This window comes from Mirounga angustirostris, unplaced genomic scaffold (assembly GCF_029215605.1).
Source record: "Mirounga angustirostris isolate CCGP_5_RB_7025 unplaced genomic scaffold, mMirAng1.0.hap1 SCAF_6, whole genome shotgun sequence".
Classification (NCBI taxonomy): domain Eukaryota; kingdom Metazoa; phylum Chordata; class Mammalia; order Carnivora; family Phocidae; genus Mirounga; species Mirounga angustirostris.
In genome coordinates this window covers 80,733,084-80,739,083 of record NW_026991714.1, presented here as the reverse complement: position 1 = coordinate 80,739,083, position 6,000 = coordinate 80,733,084, and positions in this window count along the sequence as shown.

Sequence of the window (6,000 nt, the reverse complement as noted above, 5' to 3'; positions counted from 1 at the left end):
AAGTCACCATTAAAGCAAGATGCCACTGGCTTTGAAGAGGGAGGAGAGGGCCATAAGCCAAAGAATGCAGGCAGCTTCTAGAAGCTGCAAAAGCAAGGAAATGGATTCTCCCTTAGAGCCTTCTGGAAAGAGCCCAGCATTGCTGACACCTTGATTTTGGCCCAGTGATATGGAATTCTGATTTCCAACCCCCAGAACTGTAAGAGACTAACTAAACATCAGATTTATGGTAATTTGTTATAGCAGTGATAGGAAATGAATATACCATGAATCTTACCAGTTTTTTATACCTACTAACTCATTTACCACATGATGTCTTTCTTTATATGACTTATATGTTACTAGATACATATATACATAATTATATGTACAATATGTATATGTACATTGTTAACATGTATCATATATTTTATACATATTGTATATATTCACGTATATATTTATTGTGATAAAATTTACCATTTAAGTGTATAGTTCTGTGGCATTAAGTCCGTTCACATTGTGCAACTATCAGCACCACCCATCTCTAGAACTTTTTCATCTTCCCCAACTGAAACTCTGTCCTCATTAAACACTAAGTCCCTATTTCTTCTCCTCCCACTCCCAGCCCTTGGTAACCATGATTCCACTTTCTGTGTTTATGAATTTGACTCCTCTAGGGACCTCATATATTTGGAACTATATGGTATTTATCCTTTTGTGATGGGCTTATTTCACCGAGCGTAATGTCTTCAAGATTCATTCGTTTGGTAGCAGCTGTCAGAATTCCCTTCCCTTTTAAGGCTGAATAATATTCCATTGTATGGATGTCCCACATTTTGTTTATCCATTCATTTGTTGACAGACACTTGGATTGCTTCCACATTTTGGCCATTTTGCGTAAAGTTGCTAACAACATGGTTGTACAAATACCTACTGACATCCCTGCTTTCATTTCTTTTGGGGTATATACCCAGAAATGGAATTGCTGGATCATATGGTAATTCAATGTCTGATTTTTTGAGGAATTGCCATACTGCTTTCCACAGCGCCTGTATCATTTTACATTATAATCAGCAGAGCACAAGAACTTTAGTTTCTCCACATCTTTGCCAACATTTACTATTTTCTTACTTTTTTTGTAACAGCCATCCTAGTGGTGGTTTATACATGTATATTTTCATATTACGTTTTTTCCACTCAGTTTTGTATCAAAGTCTTTAAAGATTTTGTTTTAAAGGCTATATAACAATCTATTCTAGGGATGCCTGGGTGGCTCAATTGGTTAAGCATCTGACTCTTGATTTTGGCTCAGGTCAGGATCTCAGGGTCATGAGACTGAGCCCCGCATTGGGCTCTGCGCTGGGCGTGGAGCCTGCTTGAGATTCTCTCTCTGTCCCCCCAACTCACTCTCTCTCACTCTCTCTCAAAAACAAAACAAAACCCCTATTCTAAGTATGTTCTATACTTTATGTAACTATTCCTCCTTGTGGAACATTAGGCTGTTTCTAATTTTTTGTCATTGTAGATTACAAAAGTGTGAACATAATTGAGCACTAAACCTTTGTTCACATCTCTGAGAATGTCCTAAGAATGATTTACTCCAAGGAACATTACACTGAAAACTGTTGGTGTGTTTAACAAAATTACGTTCCAAAAGGATGTTCTGCTCAGCAGATGATGAGAGTGCTGAGTAGCACATTTTAAAATATATTTTTTCAGGGGCTCCTGGGTGGCTCAGTTGGTTAAGCGACTGCCTTCGGCTCAGGTCATGATCCTGGAGTCCTGGGATCGAGTCCCACATCGGGCTCCCAGCTCAGTGGGGAGCCTGCTTCTCCCTCTGACCCTATCCCCTCTCATGCTGTTTCTCTCTCTCTCTCTCTCTCAAATAAATAAATAAATAATCTTTAAAATATATTTTTTCAGGTGCAGAGTATTTCTAGAATACAGATCAGAATACCTGTGAACTTGAAGAATCATACTGGCATAATCCACTTGTTTATTTGAGGGCAGAAGGCTCATTTTTCAATATTGGAATGTTGAATTTAAAGACAATTAGACTTGGTTTTACCCTTAGATTCTCAAGAGAGAGAAGTTCCATACGAAAAAAAGGCATATTTCTGAAGAAAAATATATATATAATTTGCAAGCAGTTCATAAGACCTGCGCTCTGGTCTGGCTCAGCCACTAAAAAACCATGTGACTTTGGCAAGTCATTAAAATATCTGGGTTTCAGATGGTTCAGTTATGTATGAGTGGGTTAAATCCTCACATTTTCTTAAGTATCATATAATTATGGGTTGTGTGCTCATGTTTGGTGTAATTTTATCTGCTGGAGTCCTGTAGGCTTGAGTAAAGGTGTGTCCCTCTAGATAGTTCTTTCTTTCAGGTATACCAGGGGTATTATCAGCCTGAGATGGCTTTTTTATGTGAATCTTTCAATGTAGAAAACCCTACACAAGGGCGCCTGGGTGGCTCAGTCGTTAAGCGTCTGCGTTCGGCTCAGGTCATGATCCCAGGGTTCTGGGATTGAGCCCCACATCGGGCTCCCTGCTCGGCAGGAAGCCTGCTTCTCCCTCTCCTACTCCCCCTGCTTGTGTTCCCTCTCTCGCTGTCTCTCTCTCTGTCAAATAAATAAATAAAATCTTTAAAAAAAGAAAACCCTACACAAAGGTAGTACAAATGTGAACTGCAAACACAGGAGATAAAAAGGTCTACGGATAAGACTCTCAGAGTAGTATTGATTTTAAAGACAATTAGACTCAAAGCACAGGATGAAACCAGAAAGCTGTCTTCTTATATCACTGCTGATGGGTGATATTCTTAATTCATAGTTTTACTGAAGATGTCAGTCTTGAGGGTCCTGACTCTTGTTGAGAACTTCTTTTTTTTTTTTTTTTTTAAGATTTTAAAAATTTATTTGAGAGAGAGAGCATGAGCAGGGTGAGGGGCAGAGGGAGAGGCAGACTCCCCACTGAGCAGGGAGCCTGATGTGGGGCTTGATCTCAGGGCTCCAGGATCATGATCTGAGCTGAAGGCAGATGCTTAACCGACTGAGCCACCCAGGTGCCCCTTGTTAAGAACATCAGCTCCATTTTCCTACCATGGATCCAAGGCTATTTTTTTGGTCCTTACATGGCTATTAAAATGATAGCTTCTTGGCCATAGAGGGGCCAAGGATAGGCTTCCCAAGTGTGCCCTTTTGGCATATGGATGATTTTAAATTAAGAGTTACTTAAGAAACAATGCAAAAGAGGATTCTGAACCCCCCTTTTCTCCAGAAAGCAGGAAATAAATCTCCCATGTAAAAGGTACTTTTCCCTCATACCAGAAGGTATAAAGATATCCTTATTACTAGAGATAGAGAATTCAGAGTGGAGATGGCTGTATAAACAACTCTTGTTACTTTACTTACTACCCCAGCCCTGTTTAGAATTTCTTACTAATTAAATCTCCTGAATGTAAGTTTTGTCTTGTCAATTCTTCACAGATTTATTGTCTATCTGTCTAAAAGGTAGAAAAACTGCCTGCCTCAGCCATTTCTTTAGGTGTCAGTTTTATCATTGGGTTGCCAAGCACACTTAATTAAACTGGGTTTTTTTCCCCTGTTAATAGGTCTCATGCCAATTTATTTTTTTTTAAAGATTTTATTTATTTGAGAGAGAGAGAGAATGAGAGAGAGCATGAAAGGAAGGAGGGTCAGAGGGAGAAGCAGGGAGCCTGATGCAGGCCTCGATCCTGGGACTCTAGGATCACGACCTGAGCTGAAGGCAGTCGCTTAACCAACTGAGCCACCCAGGCGCACTCTCATGCCAATTTAATTCTTAGACCAGCTGGAACAACTTTGAAGAGTAGATAAAAAGTTTTCCTCCCCAACAGTTGTTAAGTCCAGCAAAATTCATGAGGGCTATCTGAACTGCTTTTTTATTTTGTTTCTGGGTTTGCCCTTAGGGATTTCCCTTACTTTCTTGCATGTTTTTTTTTTTTTTTAAGATTTTATTTATTTATTTGAGAGAGAGAGAATGAGAGACAGAGAGCATGAGAGGGAGGGTCAGAGGGAGAAGCAGACTCCCTGCTGAGCAGGGAGCCCGATGCGGGACTCGATCCCGGGACTCCAGGATCATGACCTGAGCCGAAGGCAGTCGCTTAACCAACTGAGCCACCCAGGCGCCCCTCTTGCATGTTTTGTTATGTATTTAAAAGGATGTTTACTATATTTTGTGCATCATTTCCAGGTGGGAAGTTTCTCAGTTATCATGATCTATCATATTGCCAGAAATGGAAGTCAGCTGTCTAAACTCTATGTGGGTATTAACCACTCTCTCCCATTTTGCTAATTTGGATATTTATCTTATTTCATCTTCATGAATTGGGTCTTCTGAATCCATGATGTGTTGGAACTGTCCTGACTCAGTTCTCTTGGAAGCATCTTGGTAAGAGATGGCATAAATGAACTAAAAGAGCTGAGAGCTAAGGACTTGAACTTTGGTACCTAAGTGCAGTGGCTGAACCTAGCATGAAGAGATGCAGTTGTCTTCCCTCAAACATTTCAGTGTGTGCCACGATATAGGCCATCAAGGTCACTTTTATTTGCTGTGCTAAGCAAGCAAGTATGCTATATTATGAAGGAATAAATAGCAGCATTGTGTGTCAGCAAAGTCAGTCAGTGGTGAACTAAGGAGACTCTAGTTCTCTCTGTGCCTGGCACTGGAGGAGGTCTCACTGCACTTTGGATTGGATATACCCCTGGTTTTCTTAGACACTGGGAATGGACACACCTCAAGAACATAAAAAGGTGATCTGCTAGTAGGCCTACAGATTATCAAGCCAGTAATTGGAAAAATAAAAGATAAGTGATTAGGTTGCTACCTAGATTAGGTGGAGTAGTTCACACTAGCTAAACTTTATTTTTCTCTTCCACTGATTTTCTCATTTAAAAAAAATGTTAAAACTTTCTATTATGGAAAATTTCAAACTTAAACAAAAGTAGAGTGAATAGTAGAGTGAACACATTGTCATGACTTCCCAGTGTTACAGGCTGATTTGCGTTCCCTCCAAATTCATATGTTGAAGACCTAACCCTCAGTACCTCAGAACATGAATGTATTTGGAGAAAGGGCCTTTAAAGAGGTAATTAAACTAAAATGAAATCATATATGTGGGCTTTAATCCAGCATGACTGGTGTCCTTGTAAGAAGAGGAGATTAGGATATATATGCTCACAGTGGAAAGACCATGTGAGGGCATGGTGGGAAGGCAGCCATCTACAAGCCAAGGAGAGAGGCCTCAGAAGAAACAAAACATGCCAATATCTTGATCTCAGACTTCCAGCCTCCAGAACTGTGAGAAATAAATTTCTGTTGTTTAAGTCACTCAGTCTGTGTTATTTCATTATGGCAGGCCTAGCAAACAGTTATGCTCAGCTTTAGCAATTGTTAAAACATGGCCAATCATTCTTCATCTAAATCCCTCTGACTTCCTATTGTAGCAAATCCCAGACATTATTTTGTCTGTAAATTTTTTAGTATGTACCTCTAAAAGGACTTTTTTCCCCATAAAAATATGACTATAATACTATTTTGATGCCTAAAATTTAGCAATACTTTAATATCTAGTCAGTGTTTACATTTTCCTGATTACGTCTTGCTATTTATTTTCTTATGGTTTGTTTGTTGAATTGGGATACAGATAAGGCCCGTGTATTGCGATTGACTTATGACTCTTAAATCTCTTTAAGTCTATAGGTTCTCCTTCCATTTCTTGTGTGTGTTTATGTGTTTAATTGTAATTTTCTTTGAAGAAAGTAAGTTGTTTGTCTTGTAGATTTTCCTTGGTCTAGATTTGGTCTGGGTCCCCATACTGCTGTTTAATGTGTTCCTCTGTCCCTTACGTTTCGTGTAAATTGGCAGAATACCTGTGTATTCAAAGTTTTTGTTTGTTGTTTTAGTTTTGCCCAACTACTGCATAGGTGGTGTTGGGAATGTCCATCAGGAGGGATATCATATCTGGAATGTCTCTTTT